The following is a 27,794-nucleotide window of genomic DNA, read 5'->3' as shown; positions in this document are numbered from 1 at the left end:
TTTCATTTCCATGTTTCCTGTTTAATTTTCTTCGTCATCTTTCTTTTCCTTAATAGAGTTGAATAATTAATGGAGTTTCTGCCTCCTAACTTTGTAGTACAAACTGGTGAATCATCACAGATCTTTCAGTGTTACCTTTAGGGAAACAGGGAACTACCTTCAAAAATCTTCTATTATAGGTAAGTAATTTGATTTCTCTTCTCCATAAATCATTCTTTTTTAGAATATAAAATTAAAGAGATTTCTTGACATTTACCTACCTGTACCTAGAAAGAAAACAAAACTGAAAGACACTTCTTTTATGTTTGCCATACAAAAACTTTGCGTGTCTTTTCAAAGTTAGATGCATACAAGCTTTACCTTAGTTTAAAGTAAAAATAATAAAAATAAGATAAAGAAAATACAAAGCTTTCCTGTGAAGCACTCTGGGACTGAATTTCCTTCTCTGCACTTAGGCTGAGATGCTGATGAAATGTCAAGTAGATCATATCTGCCTCATCTTCTGATATAAAGCTCTTGACAATCGGAATCTTCTCATGCGATAGTACCTAGGCTTGGTTTGAACCACACTTTATAGAAAGTTCAGAAAGAGCTGAACTTATTTTACTTCTGGAACTCAACAGGAATCATATGGAAATATTTGTTAGCTTCAGCGGAATAACTACGAATGTGTTGGGAATAGATGCATATAGCCTGCAGACTTGCTTAATATGCTTCCATCTTCTAACTCATTCTGTTCTGTTTCTGCATAACATTATTCAAATCCCTCCATGTTATTACATAGGCACCTAACAGTAAAGATTGTATTCAACCCGCTGGAACATGTCCTCTCTTCTATAAACGTCTTAAAGTTCATTAGCGTATCTTCGATCCTTGTGGCAGACTTTGTTTGAGGTATGTTAATGGGTTCAGAAAAATGAAAACCTACGTGTGTGGACATACTCTCTTTAGTTATCAGACCTACCGTGCACATATACTATATACATACATACATTCATATAAATTTATTCAATCTCAATTGCTTTATCAAGACTCACTTTTCATTACAGTCAAATAGAGGCAGCCTTTCTGATGTTTCGGCTCCCCTTTTTAAAAAAGCGAGTGTTTTGAAAATACCTTTCCATATGGTATTGCAAGCATTCTAAATAGGTGAATTTTCACAGCTATTTTGTTAAAAAGAAAGCAAAACTAACAGTGAACTCAGGGCACCAAATTAGGTCCATGGGCTTGACAACTGAAAGGATAGCAAAGATCTGTGAAATGTATCAGTGTAGTAATTGCTATTTAAATTATCTTGCTAGGTAGTGGGTTGTCTCCTACAACTGTAACAATATGATACCTAGACAATGTAGAAGTTGTACTAAGGATGTGCTCTTTTCTTTGACAGGTGTAATATTACATTTTAAAGAACAGGCAGAATATTTTGTTGATACAGTTATGCTTATTTTAATAACAGGCACTGCTCTTTTAGACCTGTTCAGTAGAAAATCAGACTTGTAAAATATAGATTTTTTTTTTTTTTTAACTCAATAATACAGAAGTTACAGCTTGCAGGATCAATGCATTGCTGTGAAGAAAAAGAAGAGAGATGAAAAATTGTAGGGCAAGACTGGTGAAAGCAAAAGCGAGATCATCAGGTAGAGATGTGCTCTTGGAATATTGTAATTACTGAGTGTCTGCTAGTACACAGAGCACCAACAGGGTGTAAAAATAAAGTGGTTATTCACAGTTACTTATTTCTGTTATGCTGCTTTTTCTATTGAACAGGATTTTTAATTAGCTTTGTAAGTTTTGCACAATTTGTAGTGACCATACAATGTCCATGTAATGTTTCTTTCAGGATATCTGGGTCGCTATTTTATACTTACGGACTTCTATTAATCTTTTGTAAACATTTGCGGTAAAGTTTCCCAGAACATCTTCTATGTAAGTACTAGTGTCTAAATTTGAGTGTTCCGTGGATCCTAAGCAGAGCTCGAACGTAAGGAGAACCAAAAAACTGAAATTCTTCAAACCACAGTGCACTTTATCAAGAATTAAATTGATTTATACACCAATCTTTAGGAACCTTTAGCACAAGCTGGTTTATTCTGCTTCAGAGATTCGGAACAAAACTGTACTTTGCACTACTTTTTGTGAAGAACACTGTAAGCATAAGTAATATTAAAACTGAATATGTGGTTAGAGTCGAGAATAAACAAGGTCTGCAAGAGTTGAGACTGGTATTTAAAACGTACATTTGGGGTCAGGTAGAGTGGCAAGAAAGTGCCTTCCTGCTTGCTTCTATTCTTGTGAGGTACCTGGTAAGTCAAAGATGAACTGCACTAGGTATACAGTAAACAATAATTAATTTTCTTTTACTTCAGCAAAGCATGTGTATAATATCGTATTTCATTTTCACATAGTATGTCTTAGATTATGTTTTTGCAGGTTCTAGAAGAAGATACAAAATAAAGGAATATGTTGTTAAAGAAATAACTGGATATTCATATTTTTAGAAAATGATACTGCATGAGTTCATTTAAATACAATTGAGAGACAGATTGAAGACTGCAAGAACTGACCGGGTTCTAAACACATGCAGTTATCTGGGGTGCAATAACAATTCACTACCAGAGCTGTATCTTTCCCTCACAGCAAAAAGACAGGGTAGTTCTGTGTTTGTACAAAGCTTTGAACTACCTTCTCGCTCCTGGTAACAATAATATTTGGATTCAAAAAACTTAGAGTGATCCAGAAAACTTGCAGTGATCCTAAGACACTTAGTGCAAGAGTTGTCTCTTAAGTGCCTGAATACACTGTATGTGATCAATATTTGAATTGTATTCCTTTGAGAACTCAATAATTTCGTTTTACTGAGTCTCATTGCATTTTTATGTTACTTTCCACCCTCCTAGCGCACACGATTGCTACTGGGTTGATTCCAAACTTTTGGTATCTTTCAAGTACCGGTAAATCTGGCAAATTCTTCTTCCTCTTATTAAATAAAAACTTATAGTTACAGCAATCTATGATTAATCCCGTATGTGATGTTTGGCTTTCGTAAGTCTTTCAAAACTGGGGGATTTTTATGGGGAAAAAAAAAATCTTTTTCTCTGTTTTTATTTCAACTAAATATATTTTATTTTGCCAACCAAGAGATAATGACAGCCCATTTAACAGGTCAGATCCTCAGCTTCATTGTTTCAGTGAACTGGGTTAAAACTGCCTTATATCTCACCCGAGAGAAGGACCTCCATGGGCACACAAACCTGATGCAGAAACCTGAAGAAAAGGAACGTGGATGGCAAATTTCCATTACTTGTACTCCATATCCTAGACTGGTCCTTTGGTACACAGCGAAGCATTGCGCTCTGAATCAGATGTGGTGATGCTGAGCAATGCTGGTGTCAAATAGGAGACTGGAAAAACCAACTGGCGGTTTACCTTTGCCTGGGTCTCCCACTCCTGGACTAGGTGAAGTTCTCACTCCACACAGCGGTGAACACAGGGTTTGCCTACTCCCCCGGCTGCGCCTGGGGCATCGCCGCTCTGGAGGGCACGTCTGGGCCCGGGTGAGTCAGTTTTCCTTCAGCTGGGCACTGCCGCTGGCACGGCGTGAGGTGGCTTCGTGGCAAGGGCAGGGAGCAGCCTGGGTCCCAACACGGGGGGGATGTGGAGCATTTCACCTTTATTGCCGTTGGCTGAAAATTTCAGCTTGTTGCAAACAACCCTGCGCTTTGCTGCCTAACAGTTCTCCTGATTTCCAATGAACCAGTGACCAAACAAAAGCGGGTCCTAATTACCTCGATCCCGGTTTTTTCTCTGATAGAGTTTAATGGGTATGAAGTGTTACTATTGATTTTCACGGGAACAGGAAAGGGTTCACGTTATCCAATGCATACTGAAAATCCTATGACAGTTACTGGAAGGCAAAAAGACACGCTAACTCTCCTTTAAATTGCAGGATGAAAATTGTGTATTAGAACAATTATGCCTCGGGGTGAATGTGTAAGTATAATGATACTGAAACTTGGCTTCTTTTCAAAATATACAATCTATGACAGTTTGGTATTGAAAAGCTGGTGATTCACATACGTAAAAAATAGAAGCTGAGCAAAAATGTCAAGGTGCGACAGAGGGCAAACCTAAATTACTTCCAATAAGAAAAAAAATTGTTCCTTTTTGAAAGAATAATAGCTGCGTCTCTTTCTAGGAATATATTTATATCATTAAAATATCATTTATGTATTAGACGTAATTACAAGTTAGATGGAATAATTTTTTAAAAGGTGCAAGTATATAAAGAAGCCTCCCACTCTGCACATTTACCACGCACAGAAACAGCTTCTAGTATGGAGAGTAGGAGTTAATGGTCAGTTTTCTTGCTGGAAGAAAATCACCAGGGAGTCCCATGGGGACATACTCATCAGTGATCCGAAAAAGAGAATGAGCAGTGAAGTGACACAGTTTGCTAAGTTATTCAGGGTAATGAAGGCAAGAGTAATGACAAAAGAGATGCAGAAGGTGCTCTCAGGGACTGGGTGATAAAATAGCAGATCAAGATCCATGTTAATATACGTAGCGTGGTAAATGTGGGAAGAAAAAGAATGGCAATTTAACATACGGAACGGTAGGTAGTGAATTAACTCTTAGACTGAGAATCTCGTTACGGAGTATTGCACGAAAGAGTTCTATGCAATTCAGTGTAAATTTCCTCTGTGGTCCAAAACCCCAACGAAAGAGTTCTATGCAATTCAGTGTAAATTTCCTCTGTGGTCCAAAACCCCAAATATTTTTAGAGAAAAGAGAATAAAGCAGAGAGCACTGTGCGCCATTACGCGTACAGCTGCCACATCACCTCGGTTTGAACCCTGGGTGCAGATCCACTCTGCCCTCTAAAACACTGCAGTAACGTGTTACTATAGGGGTAGCACAGTAAAACCTGACAAGATACAAAGGTGACCAGGATAAGGAGGCGTTGGGACAGATTTTGGGCAAGTATTTGGGAAAATTCAGCCATGAAAAGTGGGGCAAAGGAGATGGGAATAAAGTATGTAAGTGATAAAGTGCCTGCACTCCTATGCTCTTCTGGGGATATCTATAATTGACTAGTCAAAGCCACACTAATTTCTAGACCACGCTAAACTAGCTTGCTTTTTAGTTTATGCCAGTATCACTGTACTTACAAAATGTCTATACCTGCATACTATACTGTTGAAACATTCTGTTTCTTTTCATGAGGGAAAATAATCTTTTTATTTGCACAAACATCATCCTTAGATACACTCACAGAGCTTCTACTGCAGTTACTGGATGTTCTCCAAGTTCTAGTGAGATGATAAACAACTGGGCACTGGACTGAGTAACAGAGGAATTCATATGAATCCGTAAGTCGTGAGTAAATAGCTTAGCACCCCTTCGGGCCTCAAGTCTTGCATCTCGCTAAGTCAATTATATATAATAGTTACATTTACTACCTCTACTGTGATCCAGTTTACAAATGAACTATACCTCACTGTCACATCCATTTATTTCCTATTTAATTCCTTTCTTTCTGGCATTTTCAAACCATTCTGTTCTTTTATTACAGTTTAATCTAGGACAAATTGAAGATGAGACTAAATTACAAAAATATTTTTTTACTTTATCTCAGTTTTTAAGTGTCTTTTATCATCTTTTTTTTCACCAGATTACTAATACCACCTGTTATATTTTGTGGAAAATGTGTGCAAGCCTTGGAAATACATGGGTTTATGGTTGCTCTCAGGGTTACAGTCAGAGTACTCTATTTCCAGCCAAAGAAACGTGATTTTGAAGGGCCATGGTTTATTTTCAGGACTGGTTGAAATGGTGCTGGTTCAGAAATGCACAGTACTGCTTTGATTTTCATCATGCTTGGTTTGGGGAATCTCTGAAGTAGGTGTGGTAGAAACTAGCCTAGGATACGCTGAGCTTGTTTTGGCAGTGATTGCTCTTAAAATTAAGTCTCTCTCTAAGTCCATGTCAGTAATTTTTTTTTGCCATAATGAAGATTTTGTTCAGTGTATATCTCATTCAGTTCACAGGTTTTTTTTTTTTTTTTGCTTTGCCAACATGTTTTGATTGCATGGGATAATTTCTAAAGGGACATCGTGCTTTGTACTTACGGTGACCCTTACGTAATGTGATGGTTTTGCTACGCCATCTTACCTGTCTATTGCAAGACAGACTGTTAGAGTTACCGTTACACTTTGTGGATGGATGGTTATGCTTCGTACAGCAGTGATCTGGCCAGAAATTCCGTTCTGCTCCAGCAGAAAATCAGATCTGGAGGAGTTCAGTGTTCTCTGATCTTTTCCACATATGAAAGGAGTATTTAGAAGTATAATGTCTTCAATGGTCTTATTTGATCAATTTGAGGGAAAAATAATAACAGCATTAAATAAATTCCTATGTAGAAAATTGCCTAAGGACTCAGGCCCCAAATGGTTTAATTTCAATATAAAATGAGAAATAGCTGCTTTTCACCTATCACAGCAATTTTTCCCTTCAGCTTTTCAATTCTGCCACTGCATGTTGCGCAGCTTCAAACGTACTGATATCCCGAGCATGAAAACAAGCTCTTCTGGATATTTTGAGTCCAAATTTTTACGAATGCTCTTTTGAAGTTATCTGTTTACACACCAACCTTTTCCCAGCTTTGTGTTCAAGTCAGCCACTCTCAAGTGAACAAGTGGGGAAACTGGTGTTCATTCATATTAGATCTATCAATATTGCTTTTATTCAGCTACACTGCCTGCTTAAACATACATTTATTAGCATGAAACCTTACAATGAATAAGATGATATCGGCTGAGCGGTAGGAGGAGGGAGAATTTTGTAGATTTAGCTCATAACTTACACGTTTACGACACCTAAGAAGTAGGTGTGTAAATACTAGAGATGCTTGAGCCACTATTAATTAATTAACCAGTTAACCCAATCTGACTATTTATTTGAAAAATGAAGTAATTTGAATAAAGCCTGCCACTTAGATTCAGTACAGTCACCTTTAATTTGGTGGTGAATTCACTAGCGGATTCTGCAACATCTTAAAATCAGCTCGGGAATGCTAGAAACATTTTCCAATTTCAATGAAAAACTTCTAAACCAGCCACCTTAGATGTTCTAGCAAGTCTGGTTTGAGCTGCAGGTCACCGCGTTGTGAACCTTGGCTTTAGTTATCAGGATTTGCTAGCCCTTTAGCTCACGCTTAATTCTCCAGCTTTCTTTTTAATTGTTTGTAGTTCGGATCCTACTTAGTATGAAATAATTGTGTGTTATGCCAAAAAGCACTTTGAAGCACTCTCCCAATCACATATAATTTCCCATAGATTTTTTTAAAGCTTCTGCATATTCAAACCAGCTGTTTCCAACTCAATATGATATTTAGCAATACAGGCTTTATGAAATATTCCAATTTAATTCCACGCTAGCTACTAGAAGGATCCTGGATTTATCTTCATTTTAAGTCTTCCTTCAGAAACAGACTTCACGCTCTTCTGCCTTTACAGATAAGAATAGGCCAAGTTGTTCAGATCTGGTAGTGAATGTTCAAGACCAAGGACATACATAAAATACAACAGTCCCCTCTCCTGTAAGCACGTGAGCAGCTACAACTACTACAGCCTGGACAGATTCCAAGGATCACCTATTACTTAAAATAACCAGCTGCCCTTAGGCAGCAAAACTGCCACACCAAGAGACAAAAATAACCTCAGTGCCAAACTTGAACTGTGGAAGCATCGCACATGAGGTGAAATGGTACTGCTTTATTGTTTTATTCCAAAATGCTCTTTTAAATAAGGTACAGATTAAAATGTGACATTCAAAGCACAAGGGCCAAAGAATTTCACCGGATGTGCAATTACCAAGAACTACAGAATATTACCTTCCAATCTTGCTTGAGAAAACAAGGAGTCGTTTCAGAATAGCAGAAAAAAGTATTTGTATATTCCAAGGGACCCCTGTGCTTCCCAGGCTGATGAAAGGGAAATGAAGGTCACTGCTTATGCAAGGTGCGGCCTCTCAGAGACAATACCACTGGTTTATTACCAGTGAAAAACGTTCTGATTTGACCAAGGTCATGCAGAACAGCTCATTTTTTTCTGGGGAAAAAAAAAAAGATTTTATTACGGTACATATCACACAATTTAAATCTTTTCAACCTTGTGCCAAGCATGTTTCTTAGGCCGTATTTTCTATTGTAATACATTTATTTGTAGAAATTTCTGTAAGAAATAAAAGTCCTTGTCTTTTTCACAGAAATATCATCTTCACTGAAAAAAGCTCTTGGATGTATTAAAGATTTTTTTTCCCCCCTCAAAAATTGTAAGACTAAGGTAAACATTCCACTTCTCCTCTTTTACATCATTAACAATAAATGATTAGGTGGAAAAAATGAAGAATTTTATTTTGAAGTTCTGTTGCTCTCAGATTATGCTTTGTTGAGTCCTGAATGCCTATTGACCTCTTCTTTTTTATCAACAGACTGAGTTTGCCTACGTTGTATTGGTTCATGAGCTTACATAAATTGCACTGCATTGTGGAATGACACAAGCGTGTGCTTTTTTAGGATCTCTGAAATGACAGAAGCAAATGTGGACCTTTAGTCGTAGAGCAAGCACTTAAAGAAGCTATGCAGTCTTCAGTTTACTGAGTCAGCACTATGTGAATTCTAGTTTCTTTTTTCTGACACAAGTCTTTAGCTTACTTATGAGTTATGTGCATAGCTTATGAAACTAAATTACACTAAGATGTGGTTAGAAGTAATTTGTTCATCCCTACACACAGATTTGGTAAATCTGAGGACTAAGCAATGCCAAATCAGTGTCGTGTCTGTGGCAAGAATTGGTAACTGTTGGAACCGGATGTGAAATCATGTCAGTTGGTTGTTCCACACCTGAGGCTGCTACCTGACCTTCCACACGCTGCTTTGAGGTAGGCATGAAGGCTCCCCTCCACGAGCAACTTCAGACCACCTTCCCAGAGGTTATTGTATGTTATTGCCGCTCTTACTTCTCCCCTGCGCGGCAGTGGCACCAGGGCTGTTGCAGAGCTCGTGTGCTGGAAGAGTGGCCGCGGGGGTCTCCTGGTTCCCTCCTCTGCTTCAGTCCAGCTTCGCAGACAACGGGAATCCCTTTCTGTTCCGAGGGCCCGAGGACACTGCTGGCTCATGGCAATTGTCACCTCTGCATTACAAAGAGCCCGTGACTTCGATGATACGACATTTTCTTTGGGATCTCATTAAAGACTCTGTAAGCCATGAGTTAGCCCAAATAAGATCCCTAACATATTATCTATGGGGAAAATCACCTTATTTTCTTGAATTTTTCCTGTGCTGGAATGCTTTCCGTATCATAACTGAAACGTTGTCACAGATTCCTTTTACAAGACGTTTAACAATAACATAAGCTTCAGCTGAGCCCTTTTATGGTAGATAGAAGGTGTTATACATAATCTTCTTAGGAGCTTTGCATGCACTGCCTTGTACAGCAGAATGATAATAAAGTTACGTTGACTTGCTCGCCAACAAAAAAAAATTACTACAGCAAATTAAATATTCTCCTAAACAAGCATTTAATTAACAAAACAAGATACAGTAGTTATTGTTGGTCAATTAGAGATGTAATAATTACTCCCGATTAGCTGACGAGAACAGCATAAGTACGCAATTACCATAAAAAACTGAAGTGCAAGTAAAATCAACTAAAGAATATATTATGTTGAAACAAGTGGTAACTGAAGTATACCATCAAGTCTTCTGTTCATCTTTTCAAGTACACATTTAAAAAAAAAAAAGTCAGTATAGAATGGTAGTATAAAGCTATTATTATAAGATACATAATATTACAATACTATGTTCTTTGTATAGAGCCTCACTTTTCCCTTTCAGTTGCCCCAATTTCTGTAAAAAGAAGAAAAAACTGGGCTTCCAGATTGTGTCAGATTCTTGGAGAGAAATTTTAACATTTATTAGAACTGGGGAAACAACTTACAAAAATTAACATATTCAAGATTGTCTGGCCTTATTCTGTTCATAAATTATTTCCAAACAGACTGAAATTAAGGAATTCATTCTTATTCAAAATGACTCAAAAATAGATTGTGCAAAGATAGACTAGCTGTTCACTAGCTCTTTTTATAATACTTACCTAAATCATATTCCATTGTTCCTTTACTTTGATTAGATCACTAAAATATTTATAAATCTGTAAAAGGATAATCAAAGATTTTCTAGTGCTGAGTTCTTGAGGCTGTAACTGAGACACAGAGACTAACAAATCCATCCATTAATGAAAAATAAATTTGATTAGCAAATATTTAATCAAATGTCATTGACAATAACTTAACCTTTCCCTTTTGACAGGAAAGGGTGCCTCTATTAGACACAAAGTAATTTTGATAATATTTCAAATAATTTAAAGGGAGACACTGACTCTGGACTGCACTGCAGTATATTTTTTTTTTTTTGTCGCTCGGCTGCTGTAAAGAGATTACAAAATAAACTCCATCTGCTCCAACGGATAGCTTTAAAGCATGTTCAGAAGTGAATAAGTACTTTACACATCTTCTAAGGCTTGGTTTTCAGGGATCAGATTAGGGGTGAAAGTGGTCATAGCCAGAGAGCTTTCACAGGCATTGGGGTCACGGTGCAGCCTACGCACAGGAGGTTTTTAGTGGCGGTCTCATTTAGGTGAGGAGCATGGACTCTTCCCAAGGACTGAATTCTCCCCACGTGCGTTTCTTTGGAGGCAATGCTGGCTTAAATGTCCTTATCTCAAACCGCTGCTCCCTGCCCCTCTCCCTGCTGTGCTGGAACCACTGAATCCACAGCTTAGTAGTGAACTGGACAGGGCAACAATTCCCAATGTTTTTGGGTCTTTTTTTTTCAGGGGGATCATTTACCACTTTTTAACTAAGTATTACTTTATTCTCTGCCATATTATCTAAAAATAAAATATTTTAAAATAATAGATGCATATATTAGATTCCTATTTTTAGGACAAATTATGTAATTTTTAGATGTAATTGTATTTCCACGGTCACACACTTTAAGATAGACGTGCAAAAATATTTTCTAACTGTAGCCAAGTCTTCTTTTGAAATGAGGTTCAGATAATTTTCTTATTATTCTCAGTTTAATTGAAATGTTCAGTATAATTATGTAGATCAAATAGTAACTGTGAACCTATGAAGTGATGTATTCCAAATTCTAACATCAGATACATCTATTGTTTTATTATTTTCCATTCATCACGTGCAACCAAAGAGGGGAGCCATTGATTACGCAGCTCTTTCAGTTCTCCAAGTACTTTAAAGATGCTCATCCCTTTTGCTTTCTGAAGAAGCTGCAACTTAAACCCAATGTTCAATTTATGCAGTTGGTATATTCCCACCATGGGAATACAGAGCACCGCAAGCAAGTTCTTGATATGATTATCATTTTGTTGGTATGGAAGATGATGTGTATAGACCTCATTGTATTAGATACTGTCCTTATTTATCACCTTCTTTACATAATTATACCGACAGGTTCAGGGAAAGTTAAACTAGTGAAAGGCCACTATTAGGTCTAATTTTATTTTCCTACCAGGAAATGAAAGGCTTTTTCCTGATGGTGCTAAGACAAAAAATCATTCCATGATGCATTCATTACCTGCATATCAATCCCCTTGGGTAAGTATGCACAAATTAATTTTTTTTTTTTTTAAACTTAAGCATCTTTAGTCTTTAAATTCATAGAAGTTCAAAGCACAGACTCAAACACCTGACACACTTTGAGTATGATTTTGCAGTATTTGGTTTAATCTTGGCAAGAAATGTTAGAATGCCAGCCCATTTTCCATTGGTTTTGTATCTTTATTTCTTAATCATGTCTAAACCACAAATTTGATGAAAGCAGATATGTTAAATAGACAACGGTGAATTCAGAATTTAGATCTATGGTCTGCTGCACTGTAGGATTGGACAGAAGTCAGGAATCCCGTCAATGACTGCTTAATGTTATGAGCAGTAAAATCTTAGCCTGGGAATTTGGAAGCTCAAGAGAATAATATAATCTCAGTATATGTTCTTTAGCATGGTTTAGAAAGTGACACCTTTTGTCTTTGTTCTGTAGAATTGGCTCTTTACTCCAGCTAGTTTTCCCCATAAATTGTGTTTTGAACATGAGAACCAGAAGGCTGCTGAACTTTCCAGTATCTCTATTTCTTTACTGCGTCTTTTGTAATTGTTTTCAGAAATACGTGTGTGCAGTTTTGTTAATTCATAACCTTAGAGATATAATTATCTTGCCTATAGATCCATTCACTTTTAATTCCAAATAAACAAAATGTATGCATCCAAGCATTTGTAGAAGTGTAGTTACTTCAGTAGACTTGGAGGCAACTCTTAACAGGGAACACTCATCAGTGCAGGAGTCAGTGGATCCAATAGTGGACTACATCAGCATCGCTTAACCCCCCTCACAACAAAGGCATTTTCAGCACAAAAGTATCTTTGGAGAAAGTTTGATGGCACAGAACTTTCATAATAACTCTTAAAAAAAGAAAAACCTTTCTCCATAAAGCCGATAGGTCTGCCTGGACAATCTCAATCTGCTGTTGGCAAGTGAAGTGAGTAGGAACAACTTTTGTGTTTCTCTGGCCTTTAACCATTGGATCAGCCAGCATCAAGCATCGCCAGAATCCAAGGTCATCTTCTCACCGTGCTCTTCATCTGAGCAAACTTGGTTACGACGGGTGAGAGCCTGGACCAATGCATACTGATATGAGAAATCAATCCTTAATTCAGCAATAATACCTAATTAAACATTGGTAATTTAAATAGACAGTCATAAGGAACATTTTCCTAATTAATGTACTGGCAGGAAAACTCTCTCAAGGAATGCCAGATTTATGTATTTTGAAAGCGCATTATATATATGTAATTTGTTAATGTGACTCTGGAGAAACTTGACATCAGAAACTCTAGAAAAGCAGTCTGTAGTTTAAAATCTTTAGCCTAATGGAAGTTGGAGCACTTAAAAAAAAAAAAAAAAAAGAACAGATGGAGAAAACTGAAGGGAAACAATGAAGAAAAGTACATTTAATTTCTAAGGTTCCAGCAATTTAGAAATATTAGAACACACATTGAAATCTTCATAGTCTTAAAATTAGAACCAACAATCCCAATATAATTGCTTGTTGAAACCCAATTTCAGTTGTTTAACCTTATATTTACTAAAAAAACAAAAAACAAAGAAAACCAACCCCGACATTTATATATTACCATGGTTGTAGAAAGGTTAATATGTCAGAAGAGAGATACTAAGTCTAAAGATCTTCTAAGTGTTATAAAGCACAGTCATTTTGCATTTTTTTATTAAGTCGATAAATGTATTACTATGTAAGCAATTTTCTTGACACAAATTCAATATTTCCATGTGTAACCTGGATTTTCCACAGTGAAGGTGTCCAAACCATAGAGCATATCTAGTGCAATGGTAGAATATAACAGTATTCAAGTACTCATGATCGTCAATATTATTATTACTATTAGCAGTAGATTAAAAACCCCATATGCCCAATTTATATCATTATCGATAGCTACTAAATAACTTAGCAGTCAGGTTCTGCTGTGTTTTATTTTTTTAAACAGTGTCTGATCTTTACCTGTGTTTTCCTGAAAAAAAAAAAAGTATGGATGTATTCTAATGGTTGCAGCCATCTGGTCATTCACATAAAACTGGAAGTAACATTCTTTCCAAATTCAGAGTTATGACACAAAAATAAATTCTACTTATGTGCTCTTCCACAGAAAGGTGGACTTTTTGGCTAACATTGCTGTTATTCTGTGATTCCCAAAGGATTTTTCTTCAGAAGTCAGGTTTGTGGAGTGATAGTTAACCATGACAGCTACAGAGTGTTCTTGGATAACTCAGATTTTTGTAGGAAGACCTGTCAGAAGCCAGACAGGTTGAAGTATTTCACAAGCTGTCCATTTTTAGCAGAGAACTCGGGAAGTAGTAGTGATAAAATTTATAGTTGAGAAACAGCAACCTGCTGTGTAGTCTCGTGGCATTTTAGATCTAATCATAGAAGACAGACATTCTTTTCAGTTGTATTTTTAAGAGATCAGAAACCAATAAAATGCACAGATAATAACTTCCTTTACGCTCTAAATTACCGTTTGGGGTTTTTTTGAGGGGGAGAATGTGTGACTCCTTCACGCACTTTCAAATTTTTAGCACCGCTGTAGCTTTCACATACCATGCTGAAAGAAACTGTGCTGAGATAGAGACAAAGAATACTTTTTTTCAGAAGGGACTTCTGGAGATGTCTAATCCGGCACCCAACTCAAAGCAACTTCAACCCTGAAGTCAGATTCCACTCCAGACGTGAATGAGGTTGCTGAGGGCCTGGCCCAGTTGGAATCTCAGATGCATGTTCCAGTCTCTCTAGACAACCTAATGGCTTTCTACTTGATCAGCAACCAGACTGCACAGGTGCATGGGGATACTGTGTCCCAGGAGCAAGGCTCTGTGTTTTCCTTTATTGAGCTTCATGAGGTTTTTCCAGCTTGTCAAGTTCCCTTTGAATGGCAGCTTTACCCTGCAGCTTTCAGCCTTTCTCCTGCTTTAAATTTTCATTTACAGTCTTAATACAATATTTTATTAAGAAGGGTACCATAAAAAGCATTCAGGAAATAAGGAAACTAGCACAGAGATGTAGCATGAGATGTCCAAGGTGACTGAGTTTTGGTTAATTGTACTATGCAGTCAAAATGGAAATGAACAACGGTTTTTTATGTTTTTTCTGGTCAGAGATTGGGGGTGTCACCCTCCATGTCACTGACCAGCTGGAGCACATGGAGCTCCACCTGGGGATGGATGAGGAGCCAACCGAGAGCTTATGGGTCAGGATTAAAGGGAGGATTACTCGGTGGATAAGGAATTGGTTGGATGGTTGCACTCAAAGCCGTTGCTGTCAATGGTTCGATGTCCAAGTGGAGACCAGTGATGAGTGGTGTTCCTCAGGGGCGAGTATTGGGACCGACACTGTTTAACATCTTTGTTGGCAACACGGACAGTGGGATTGAGTGCACCCTCAGCAAGTTTGCTAAGGATGCTAAGCTGTGTGGTGTGCTCAACACGCTGGAGGGAAGGGATCCAGAGGGACCTTGATAGGCTTGCAAGATGGGCCTGTGCAAACCACATGAAGTTCAACAAGGCCAAGGGCAAAGTCCTGCACATGGGTTGGGGCAATTCCAAGCACAACTACAGGCTGGGTGGAGAATGGATTGAGAGTAGCCCTGAGGAGAAGGACTTGGGGGTGTTGGTTGCTGAGAAACAACATGAGCCTGCAGTGTGCGCTTGCAGCCCAGAAAGCCAACCGTATCCTGGGCTGCTTCAAAAGCAGTGTGACCAGCAGGTCAAGGGAGGTGATTCTGCCCCTCTATTTTGCTCTTGTGAGAGCCTCCCTGGAGTACTGCGTCCAGCTCTGGGGGCCCCAACATTAAGAAGGACATGGACCTGTTGGAGCAAGTCCAGAGGAGGGCCACAAAGATGGTCAGAGGGCTGAAGCACCTCTCCTGTGAAGCCAGGCTGAGAGAGCTGGGGTTGTTCAGCCTGGAGAAGAGAAGGCTCCGGGGAGACCTTATAGCAGCCTTCCAGTACCTAAAGGGGCCTACAGGAAAGCTGGAGAGGGACTGTTTACAGGGCATGGAGTGATAGCACAAGGGGTGATGGTGTTAAGCTGAAAGAAGGCAGAGATTGGATATGAGGAAGAAATTCTTTACTGTGAGGGTGGTGAGGCACTGGAACCAGTTGTCCAGAGAAGTTGTGGATGCCCCATCCCTGGAAGTGTTCAAGGCCAGGTTGGATGGGGCTTTGGGAACCTGGTTTAGTGGAGGGTGTCCCTGCCCATGGCAGGGGGACTGGAACCAGGTGATCTTTAAGGTCCCTTCCAACCCAAACCATTCTATGATCCTATGACTCTAAAAGCTATATAGTGGCCCTGAGGCAAAGACTCCATTCAAATGCAATTGCGGAACAGTCAATGACAAAATGTGACAGCAAAGTGAAAGGAATACAGAACACAGATCTAGAATGGAAACCTGGGGAGGGACATCATGGCTGAGTCGCTTAGAAACTGTGTATTTACTACCTTCTTATTTATTCTCATAGTAGCTTATTAATACACTCCCATGTGTGTCAATATCAGTACAGATGCCACTAATAACTTTTATACAATAGAAAATATTTTAAAATGTAGCTACTTTTTTTTCTTTTAGATGCCTGAGTTTAAGAATGCCTGAACTGCAGCAACTTCAAAAGAGCTAATTTTCAGTGGGTGAGTTGCAGGGGTTTTTTTCTGAGTATCAGACCTTTTGACACTCCCCCTTAGGCTGAGCAAACAATTTGTTTTTACTAAAAATCTAACTTTGTATTTAGTCAAGTATATATATTTATCAACATAGTTCTATTTCTACATAGACCTATGGGAAAGTCTGTTCTTTTTTTAGATTCGATTTTAAAAGCAACTGAAAAGTCTCCTATTTAGATCCTTTTTTATACAGGAATATTGGAAAGTTTACCGGTAATCCAGTTTAAAGCCAATTAACAAACAGTAACTAACAAGCAACAGTAATAACAGGCTAATAATAAGATAGTTACTTTTATGATGAAAAAATGAGAAGTGAAATCCTGCCAATTTGATTACTGGATACTGAATAACTTTAAACAAAATCCTCCAGTGACAGAAAGGCATTGAACACTTAAACCTAAAATTTAAGGTAAAAACCACAGCAATCATAATTGTCATTAAGCGTAACTTTTATGGAACCTGAAGTACTCTGTTATTCTCTATAGGCTCATATATTAATAAATGCTGCAAATCTACACTGATAAGAGAAGGAAATGTACTATGTTCTACAGTTAAAGTGCTCATGTTGCAATGTTACATCTGTGAGACATAATACTCCTGCAGTACTTCTAATATATCATACTAACGCATATGGACATACACAGAACATAGTCAGGATAAATGTGTCATTGAAACATAAAAATGCTGCTAGCTGTATTGATGCATTAATATGCTCTTAAAACATAACAATATGTAGATTCATGGACATTAAAGTTGGAAGGGAGCATTAGATAATTTAGTTTGAACTCTTCTGTACCAAAGGTGTCACTTTTCACCTACTCCCAGGTATCCTGCCCAAAGAAACAGAGAATTTCTATTTTGATCTTTAAGGTCCCTTCCAACCCAAACCATTCTATGATTCTATGATTCTATTTTCATTTGTCTCATAGTTAACCATCTTCACTGCTTACAAATGTATATATACATGAGTATATCCTTGTAGTCTCCAACAGCCCAGTCTGAAGTCATTTGGTTAAAATCATCTCAGCTAGTCCAGCTGTATGAGGCAATCATACTTCTGTTTGTATGGTACTCAGGTGTTTCATATACCTTTCTCCAAGAGATAAAAAAGAACCTTTCAGAATTCAGTATTTTCTTGCCCTTCACATATAATTCTACAATCAGGTTTTCCCCAGTACTTTTTCTGGAAAGACAAAGAGACTGAGATTTTTTTACTAACTATAAAAATTTTGTCTAGTAATTGTGAATTCTCATTTTCATCATTTTTCAGCTTTTTAATGTGGACATGAGAACAGGATAAAAAATTTGAGCATTGGTATTTTCAGTGCTACCTAGAAGGATTACCACCACCTAACTGCTCCTGTCCATTATTTCCAAGTTTAGAAGACAGTAAGGTAGCTTGATTTTAATTTCATTTTTCCATACCAAAGTTTGTTTATCCAATACAATCCCCACAGCAGACTTCTGTCCTAGGAAACCATGGCTCAGTCCCCTGTGCTGCAGGTAGAACTCAGATTTCTTTTAATTAGATGAAAAACATTGCATTTTCTTCTTTTAAAACTCATTTTGCTGGAGTGAGCCCAAAGTATCGAGGTTTGAAGGGATTTTTACGGAAGACACAAATGCTTTCTATTAATACTCCAAACCCAGACAGCAGCAAAACGGAAGCTGTGCAGTCGCGAGTAGCAGGACGGTGTGCTCAATAAGCTAATGAACACTGCTGAGAGTTCAAACACACTTGTTAGGCTGACTGCATCTGCGTGCCTTTTGAATCAGAGTTAGCATGCGTCTGGCTGCCTCAGAGCAGAGCCAAAACCAACAGAAGTCAAATAAATATAACTATTGTAATCCAGATCATTCCAGATGAATGTGAGGCCTGATTAAAATTATTTACCACTCAACCAATCCTTGCATCAGCCATAAATTTTATCAGCAGTGATTTTGTGCTTACTTCCAAATCATTGCTCAAAATATTGAGAAGCGCTTATACTAGAGTCCTGTAGTGGAGGCCTGTATTACTCCATCAGTGCCGTATGCTTAAAGTGTTTGACTCACATTACTTAAGAAATATGCCCCTATAGATGTATACGGGTTGGAAGCATATATATGTGTATATGGTTGGAAGTGTTCTCTAATAGCAGGAGATGATCCTAGACAACTACTTATAATTTGCCTCATGATAAATTTAGACACATCTAACCATATACAAACCTCACAACTTTTATCATTAAAAGGCTGTGAAAACAGCTTGCCACCCACAGGAGTCACAAAGGACAAAGAGACACACTCATACTACATAGTTAAAATTCCTGTCCTGACAGCAAGGAAGTCTGCATACCTGGTTATTTAAAACTAGCAGCCCGGATTCAGGCACCCATGTGAAAATCTGAAATGGCAAACATGAGTGAATATATATTCTTTAGGTTTGCTCCAATTTATAGTCTTGAGCAACGACTTGGTCCTTAGAAGACTGCCAGAATACCATATACTCTGGTCACTCCTCCCCTCTTTCCCCTGGACGCTCTTTTCTTTGAGATAATTAAAATACTTGTTTATAACTCAGGTCTTCAATTATGCGGTCAGTATCCCCAGTTGGCCGCTTAATCCAGTTTTGGGTTTGTTTTTACCAGTAGTACAGCATAAAAGTACCTTTTATACAGCTGGATCTTGACTATACTTTTCAGAAAATCAATTAAGTATTATTTGCTAATTTAATTACTGCTGTCTAACTGATGACTTTGCAGACTTGTTCTTTATAGTATATTAGGAATATGCACCAAAATCAAATCTCTCTCTGCATAAAAAAAGCACTGGTCCAAAATGCAGATGGAAGAGTAATGTGAAATAATGGCTGGTTTGTTCATTTTTGGCTCTAGACATTTCTGGCTTTAAATACCTACTGAAGAGGTATATTTTGTCTTCAGATGTGGCACCAATAGAGCAGTATGGAGTGGTTTTCCCAGGGTCACTCTTCCCACTTAAGTTTCCTTGCACAGGTTTAGATTTTCAATGGTAGTGCCTAGAGGACGTGGAGGGATAAGAATATCATTAGCTCAGTAATTCAGAGCACATTAGAGTGACCCGGCTGTCCTAATTTTAAAGGTTATTTTAATTTTATGTAAATCTGTAACTGCCATTCACCAAAAAAAAAAATCTGCATAATATGCCTTGCATTTTAGTTTTACTTGTCATCCACTTTTGTAAGTGAACATGAGTTAACTTACTTTTTTTGTGTCTTCTGGAACACCAATGTCTTCTGAAGTGAAACTTAAAGAACTTAATTAAAACTGAAGAGGCTTTTCTCCACCCTCCTTATGAAATGCAAACTTGTAATTTTCCATTCTTTTTTCTTTTCTGTTCACCAAACAATTTTCAAAGTTATGTGCAGCTAGAACAGAAAAAGCTGTTTCATATCTGTGAAAAGAATAATCTGAACCAAGGAAAATATTCAAATGCTTAGGCTAGACTCTGACCCCAATACTCGTATTAGTGAAGGGTTACTCACCTTATTAAAATTAATCCCAAGTTCATGTCACTACCTGCCCCAGAAGGCATTTCTTTATTTTAATATTTATTATATTTCATATTCTGTACTTTTAATTAAATTTTATCTTTAATAAATCCCCTTTTGCTTTGTTTCACCCCCTTCTGTGATTCACTAAAGAAGTTTCATGATAGGGACTCTAATTTCCTGATTGGCTAAGCCTGCTTCCAGAACAAATCTCTAAACCTGAATGACCACATTTTATACGCTACCAGAGAGTCAAAGAGAAAAGAATCAATGTAAGAGAATGTTCCCTCCTCACACTAGCAGATGATATTCTCTGCTCTCTGTCCTTTCAAGTTCTTTTTTTACTGTTTAAGGTTGGCATTGGTCCTGGCTGAAAGAAGTATCAGAGCACATTCTTTGAAAATCTCCTACAGGTCTTTTCCCTGTTTGGTAAAATAAAGACCTTGCATGGGAAGACATGCAAATATGCAAAAAAAAGCATATGCTTTTTTTGTTTTAAACAGAGGATGTGAATTTGAGGCAGGAGTTTTCACAGATACTGGCACAAGGTAACATGTCTGAAATTCATGCCATCAAGCCTCAGCTATGTAAGAACCAGAGAGCTACTCTTAGTGGGTCTCCTAGGCCCTCTAATCAATGCATAGAGGGTCAGAAAGGGTAACAAATTAAGGCTGGAAGCCTCTATAAGATAATGGGGAGAATCATCCTTTGTAAAACTCTGCCTACCTGCAGTAATGCTAAGTATCAAAAATATTTTCCAGGATGGTAAAAATCTATATATTTCTGAAGAAGAGATTGATAATTAAACGAAGATCATTAATTTCTGTCCTTAAAATAGTAAAATCAAGTATACAGCACAACATCTTTTCAAAACCCTGAGCTTCCAGGCGAGGAGATGCACCTCAGATACTAACACCAGTGAGTTTACCTTTCCATCCATATAGTAGAATTATTTCAGTTAGTTTTGAAGTATTTGAATAATCTGGATTTAAAATGTCCTGAAGCCCACAGCAACTTAGGGTGGGCCGTATCTCATTTATTTTCACATCACACTCTAAATTTGTTAAACCTTCCTGTCCTTTCACACCTTTGTTCTGACTAGGAACATGGTGATAATGAAGTCCTCACAACAGCAGCATCATGTTAATCTTTTATCTGTTGCTGTTGATTCTGGACTTTACCATTTTATAGTTCTTTTTAGTTTAACTCTCACAATGACTTTGTTCATTGTTCTCGTTTTATGTTCAGGAAGGCTCATCAGGAGTTGAAAAAAAGCTTGAAGCGTAAGAAACATCACAGAGGCTGTCAATTAATATCTCATTAATAAAGAAAACAACAACAAAATGAACAAATAAACAAGGAAAATAGGCTAAGTGGAAAGGTGTTAATTGAGGAAGATCTGAAAGGCTTGAAAGATCTAAACATAAAGAATTAAGAAAAGAGTGAGTTTTTCACGTGAATTCATCTGCTTGGAGATGAAGACTTGGTCCTGCACAGCTGTGATGTTGTGAAACAACATGAAGAATACAGACATAAGCAAAATCAACGGAACTGGGAATGAGAGTAGACAGACAGTCAGGATTCTGGGTTAGTGCAGATGGAACAGACACTTGGTTGAAAATGTTTCATTTTCAGGTATCACTGGAAAAAAAAATCCAATCATTTCTACTAGCTGAACACCAAGCCAGTGACCAGAAGTGAAGAAGAAAATAAGACTCCTGCTTTCCTTGAAGGGCTTGGTGTGAGGGATGTGCACCACCTCTCAGGTCCTTGGAACCCCGTCTCCCATATTGGCCACTCTAAAAATTTGACATTGTTCTCTTGACCTAGCTATGTTAAATGCTAAAATGGATGAATGACATTTGAAGACTAATGTGGGGGTTTTGGGGAGGTTTTTTTGAGAATGACTAGGAAAAAAAATTGGAAAAAAGGGAGGGGGATAAAAAGGGAGAGACAGAATCCTTCACATGCGAGTCGCATCCATTTAAAATCCAGTTAGAACAAGCAGTGATAAAATTAATTCCTGTGTGCTAACTTTCAAGAAACAAGTTGATATGTCCAATGGAGATTACAGGCAACAAAAGCAGTCAACCTAGACCTCTGACCACTGCATTACTGACCCTTGTTGAGTATTCTAATTAATTAAAATAATTAATTTTGTTGAGGAATGTGTTTCACACTGTTATGTAAGTCTAGCTATGATTAAAGAAAATTATGAACAAAATAGGAAGGTAATTTTGATGTATTATGTTTAAAAGAAATTTTAGTTTGTCTTCTGTATAATTCCCATTATCAGCATAATCATCTAGTATTGCGTGTCATTTTTCTTCTTTCTTATTTTCACTAAGACTACCAAAAAAAGTGTAAAGATCTTGGGATACTAGTGTTTTTAAAGTTGTTTTTTAATGTTAAAGACTTTTATAACATGGAAAAGACTAGCTGAAATCAGCACAGAAAGATGAAAAATAAACAGTATAATTATTTTTAGAGCTGGCCTCTTGGGCTGGGTATGGGCATTTCAGCTGAATGGAGAAAATTGTGCAGTTTCAGTGTCATACTTTCTCTCTTTGCATATTTTAATTTCTAAGGCTGTCGAGTTAAACCATTTTATCAAAATTAAATTGCCTGAACTAAAAAAATAGAAACAAAACAACAGCAAAACCTAGACCTTCTTCATTAGCCACAGTGAGGTGTACAGTATTTTTTCCCCAAGACCAATTTATTCTGTGAACCATGCATGCAAGCTATCAAAAGCTGTAAATTAGTGGTCACCTCAGGCATTAAAAATAGGAGCTCCTTTACAGGAGCTCCCATTGAGTCAGTCTTTTTCATCTTTGCTAATTAACACTTTTTTACCATTGCCTTATAATAAATAATTGAAACTATCATGTAGGACATGATTCAGAAAAGAGAGAGCAAAAACTTTAAACTAGATCATTTTCAAAGAAATCTTTCTCTGATTGGCTTCTTCAGTAAAACCCTGAATAATTAGAAAATAAACTGTTTTCTGGCTTTAAAAACTCTTTGAAACTCACTTGTACCTGAACAACTTTAATTTACGTGCATATAGAACATCTTACTGGTGCTGAAACCCAAACATTTCATTCCATGAAAAATGCAGGTAAGCCATAAAATGCTTCATAGTGGCACGAGGAGCCCAGCGGTGTACGCTGTAGTAAGAACGTGGCAGTATCACAAGGTCTTCTAAAATGAAGCAGCAGCAGCAACTTGTAGTATGAAAAGGAGAGTTAATCTTAAAGCTTTTAGTTTGTGTGTCTTTGATCCCGACTGTAGGATTTCCAACTAACTAGAACTTCTTCAGAGTATGTGAACACGGTCTCCCAGTAATCTGTTACACTCCTATCAGCTCCTATCCTGTGTTCGTTCAGGAGCAGCACGATGTAGTGCTGTTAGATAGCACAGGGAATACATAGTTAGCTTACGAGCTAGGAAACAAGAACACCCAGCTACCCATATGAGCAAGGCTTTGCCCGTATTTCTCAGTAGGTTTTAAGGCACCCCAACGCTGAGCTGGTATTAGCTTTTGGGTACCGCAAAAGGCAGTTGTTATTTGCATATTTTGAGCTACCTGAGGTAACATGGTCACAAAAGAATATTTTTACGGTCCCAGCTCTCACCTGCACTTTTGTGTGCTTCGAGCGATTCTGCAATAATTAGACACACCTGCATAGCCCTCATTTGCAAGGAAGAAACTTCTGCCATACTGTGATTGTCAATATGAAGACGGGTTTGATTAAGCTGTGTTAAGCAAACGTTGAGTGTGCCTTTTTCAGGATTGGTCCGCAGAGCTTCACTGCAAGGAAATGCTGTATGAATAAATATAATTACAGAAAAGGAAAACCTGCAGGTAATTTGATAACCCTCTGCAGAATTTAGCAAGGTGTCTCGGAATGAAATGTTGACATTTCTACGGTTACTTTACATATAAAAGAGGTACCTTTCATAAAAAGCAAAGCACTTACTTAACATTCCTCAAAGGTGGATCTAGTATTCTTCATTAGCTAAGTTTGAATTGCCTTTGTCAAGCTCATCTCCCCGACAAAGGTCTCTGTCAACTGTGAAATCCACTTAAGGTAATTAGTATTCTGTTAGATTTAACAGAGTCTGTGAATTAGAACTGTAACAAAAGAGAACGTCTACTTGTTTCTTCATCATCAAACAAGTGGAGCTTCCAGCTCCTGTGGCAGCTGAATCTGACTCTTTTTCATGTCATACAGACCCCACTTAGAGTAAGGATTAATAGTTCTGCTCAAAAATCTGATTTTCCATTTTACCAGAAAAGATGGCGTTTCAAAATCTTTCTGATTCCTAACAACAGTAAATCTCATCCTCTCCACAATCAGGAAACGGTTTCCTCCAAATCAGTGTAGCATTTTATTTTAAAATTTTCTACAAATGTTCAAGTTTTGCTTAAGAATTTTGACATTTTATTTGAGAATTATTTGTAATCTATCGTCATATTGCTATTTTTATATTTATGTCACAGAGCAGTGGCCATGTACAAATGTACAACTGTTACAGACCTCTGAAACTTTGACACAAGATAACATTTGAAGTATTCTAATGCATACTTCATTTTTAACATCTGTCACAATGTTTGCTACTTGTTGGCTGGAGTATTTTCTCTTTTCTAAGCTAAAGAGAAGTTTTTTTGATCCAAAAAAAGCATTCTGGAATAAAATGGAAATCTTTCTAGCATCAAACTTGCAGAGACTTAGAAACAAAAGGTCCCAAGTAACTGTAAGCATACATAAAATCTGGACAAGGATATAAAAACTGGAAAAAGACTGGGTTATTCACTGGAAGGTCAAAGAAGAGGAAGGAGGTGGATCAATTGGCTGAAAATCTCACTGTCTGTATACTAGTGCCAGAAATATGGTGAATAAACAAGAGAAACAAAGGAAATCGTAATACTTTACAAAAACATATGTTTTAGTCTACATTTATGATTTTGCCAGCATAACAGAATTTGATAGGGCAAGGCTTCTGACTGGAACATATTAAAATTAAACCCCAATATATTACCAATAAAAACTGACATAATATGAAATGAAAACCTGTTGCCCTGTACTAACATTACAGGTGCACTCTTTGAACTGCAGACTAGAAACCGAGATGGTTCTGTTAGCAATGCGTGCTTTGTATTCCTTAGCAGCCCGAGGGAGCATCCCCATCAAGTTTCTACTAGTTCATACTTAGACACGCTGGCTCTTAACATTACCCATGCTAGCTAAATTCAAACTAGAATGGATGTCTGTACTGTCATTGCACCTTCAGTATGTTGTGTAGGCATACTTTGAGATCAAAGCATTTTCTGTTTGTCTCATAGTGACACGGTTTGACACTTTGAAGTATGAAACCTCTTCATTACAACACAAATAAGAGACATTTTTGATGCAGAAAATCTGTTTCAGTCACTAGGAAGGGTTTGTCTACATGAAGATCCTGGTGAGAAATTGGGAAGCGCGTGAATTGAGAAATAGTAGCTGTTGCAGGCTAACTTTCTGTTTGGGAAGTCTTAGTAGGTGCTTACGGCCTTTCTGCTATTTAGCTAAAACCATTGAGAAAATGCGTTTAATAAGAAGGAAAGCCACACCAGGGACTAGAATACATTAATGATCCAGGACATTTCAGAAAACAGGGTTTAAGTAGAAAATTTTTCTCTTGCCATGAATTAAACTGACAAAAACATGAAAACACGACAGAGTTATGTACTTTTAAGTGTGAGTTTGAAATTCTGAATTTTTGAGTTTTTCTTAAAATTTCACATATGATTTAGTACTGCAAGAAAAAAGTATCTTATCAAAATAGCAGCCAGTGCTCGTCCAGACAGAGCTTTCACATTCCCAGTTGTCCTGTGTATGTCCTTTGTTTTGCTGCGTCACACTCACTCAGGGTAATGCTCAGGGAAGGAATTATGTTGGTCCACGTCATTTGTGTGTTCAGGCAGGTGCCCTGTGGCACACCTACTACTGATGGAATTCTTCAAACAGCTTTCATAGCTCTGCTGACATACGCGTACAGCTTGCCTTACTATCTTATTTATGTATATATTTTAGTTTTAAATATACCAATACTTTTTCCTAAGTGCCCACTATTGTTATGAATTGTCCAGGTGGCTTTTCAGAGCTGTGCTAATGCATACACATGTGGTGGGAGAGAAAAAGGGAGTCCAGCTTGCCATCTTATTTATGTATTTATTTTCTTTTAAACATACCTTTATTTTCCCCTAAGTGCCTGGAACGATATATGCAATAAACAATATTAATCAATAACCATGCTCAAATCATTTGGCTCCTTCAGTTCAGCGCGGTGAAACAAATGTGAGAAACTAAATAGACCTTGTAGAGTGCCCTGTAGTTCAATAAATCCAAGGCCCGTCTGATCACGGAGACAAGGTAATTTTAGCAATTGACATCTCATCTGCAGTACTTTCCCTCTGTTTCCCTTCAGCTTCGACTGGAAAATTATGAACCTTTTTTTTTCCACTTTCAACTTGTTTTAAGTGTTATGACATGAAATAGGAGGAGAAATAGTTAAAAAGAAGTAAATGGAAAAGACTCAAACTGTTTCAAGACTGATAGAGTACCACAAGTAGCTTAATTTTTACTCAGGAAAAGAATTTTGGACAAAGAGGAGAAGAAAGAAGAAACTCTTAGTGGTAATCTCAAGAAAATAACTGAAATCCAGAAGAAAGCTGAGAGAGAAGAGAGGAAAGAAAGAAGAAGAAAGTGCCAGGTATAAGTAAGTACACCTGCATGTCTGAAGTGTTAGTTGTATTTCTAGGTGTGTTTTCAGTTCTTCTATACACTTTGCACAGTTAATACGGTATTCAGTATTATTCCGTAGTTACTCTTACTCCCATGTATCTGGGAAATAATATGAAAACAGTTTCTTCTCATCAAAAGCTGAGAAGAAAAACTAAATAATTTTGTTTTTCAAAACCATGATCATACCAAGCACTAGTAATTCTAAAAATCGATTATGCTCAGAGTTTTCACCTTTGTATGTTATAAACTTTTCAGTTGCTGGAGTTTCAGACTATTAAATGGAAAAACGCGAATGTCAAGAGATTCTTGTCAAAGGAAAACAGAGAAATTTGCACAGCTATCAAATCTATATAATAAAAACTGTAAAAAGTGATATGAATTGTTCAGATTAGTTTTAAGTCTATGCTCATAACTCTGCATTTTCCTCATGTGCTTGTACTGCAATACTGCTCAGGAGACTCAATCATGGACAAGGTCTCTTTGGGCTCTGAAGGGTGTACAAACCCAGAACAAATCACTGGTGATCCAAATAATCTGATTTTGTCCACAATTTCTTCTGTCCTTTAATTAGAGTATCTTTAAAAACTGCTTTTCATCATTAGGTTTGGAATTAGAATAATCCTTTTCTTTCCTGTGGCCTGATGATTTATTTAGCTTACGTAGACTCTGCAATTTCAAAGTATATATATTATTATATTCTTTTCTAAACTGCAAGGCACATTTGTTTGCAGAGGTTTTACTGGTGACTGAGTAATTATACTAGAGACAATATGTTGCATTGGCAAATCCATCTCCAATTTGTATGCACACAGCTTGATATTCTTCTACAAGGTTTGTATTTTAAGCACTGCCGTCTAGATGTTCAGGTTGATATCAGTCAAACAAAATGAAAAACTGAGAACCAAAATGCCTGCTTATCCTCAGGGATGCCATGACAAATTAGTAAGACGATCTCTTATTATAACAATGCTTTCTGTTGTTATGACAGTTGTCATATTTGAATTCTTCATGAGTTTCCATTTGGGCACTATCATCAAAATTCTTGGTACTAGCTAATTTGCTTTTGAGGTAAACCTCCCTTATTTCCCAGTTCTTTTGAGTATACGCCAGCCTGGTCCCCTGTGA

The 27,794-nt window shown here is 37.4% G+C and overlaps 2 long non-coding RNA genes across 3 annotated transcripts; both read left to right on the top strand.

The window, feature by feature from the left end:
* The first annotated feature begins 70 nt into the window (after window positions 1-70).
* LOC129205916 (uncharacterized) lies at window positions 71-2,690 on the top strand. Its single transcript, XR_008576913.1, has 3 exons — window positions 71-179; window positions 785-894; window positions 1,841-2,690. It is a non-coding gene; the product is annotated as an uncharacterized LOC129205916 (long non-coding RNA).
* LOC129205914 (uncharacterized) lies at window positions 2,691-22,250 on the top strand. 2 transcript variants are annotated; one of them, XR_008576911.1, is made up of 10 exons: window positions 2,691-3,554; window positions 3,947-3,990; window positions 5,263-5,369; window positions 8,266-8,342; window positions 8,794-8,940; window positions 11,597-11,679; window positions 14,304-14,488; window positions 16,276-16,334; window positions 20,640-20,796; window positions 21,127-22,250. It is a non-coding gene; the product is annotated as an uncharacterized LOC129205914 (long non-coding RNA). The 2 variants fall into 2 exon arrangements; XR_008576910.1 differs by having other exon boundaries at window positions 2,691-3,990.
* Window positions 22,251-27,794: the final 5,544 nt, after the last annotated feature.

Source organism: Grus americana, chromosome 4 (assembly GCF_028858705.1).
Source record: "Grus americana isolate bGruAme1 chromosome 4, bGruAme1.mat, whole genome shotgun sequence".
NCBI lineage: Eukaryota > Metazoa > Chordata > Aves > Gruiformes > Gruidae > Grus > Grus americana.
Note: the sequence above shows the minus strand (reverse complement) of the source record. Positions and strands in the feature narration are given on the sequence as shown.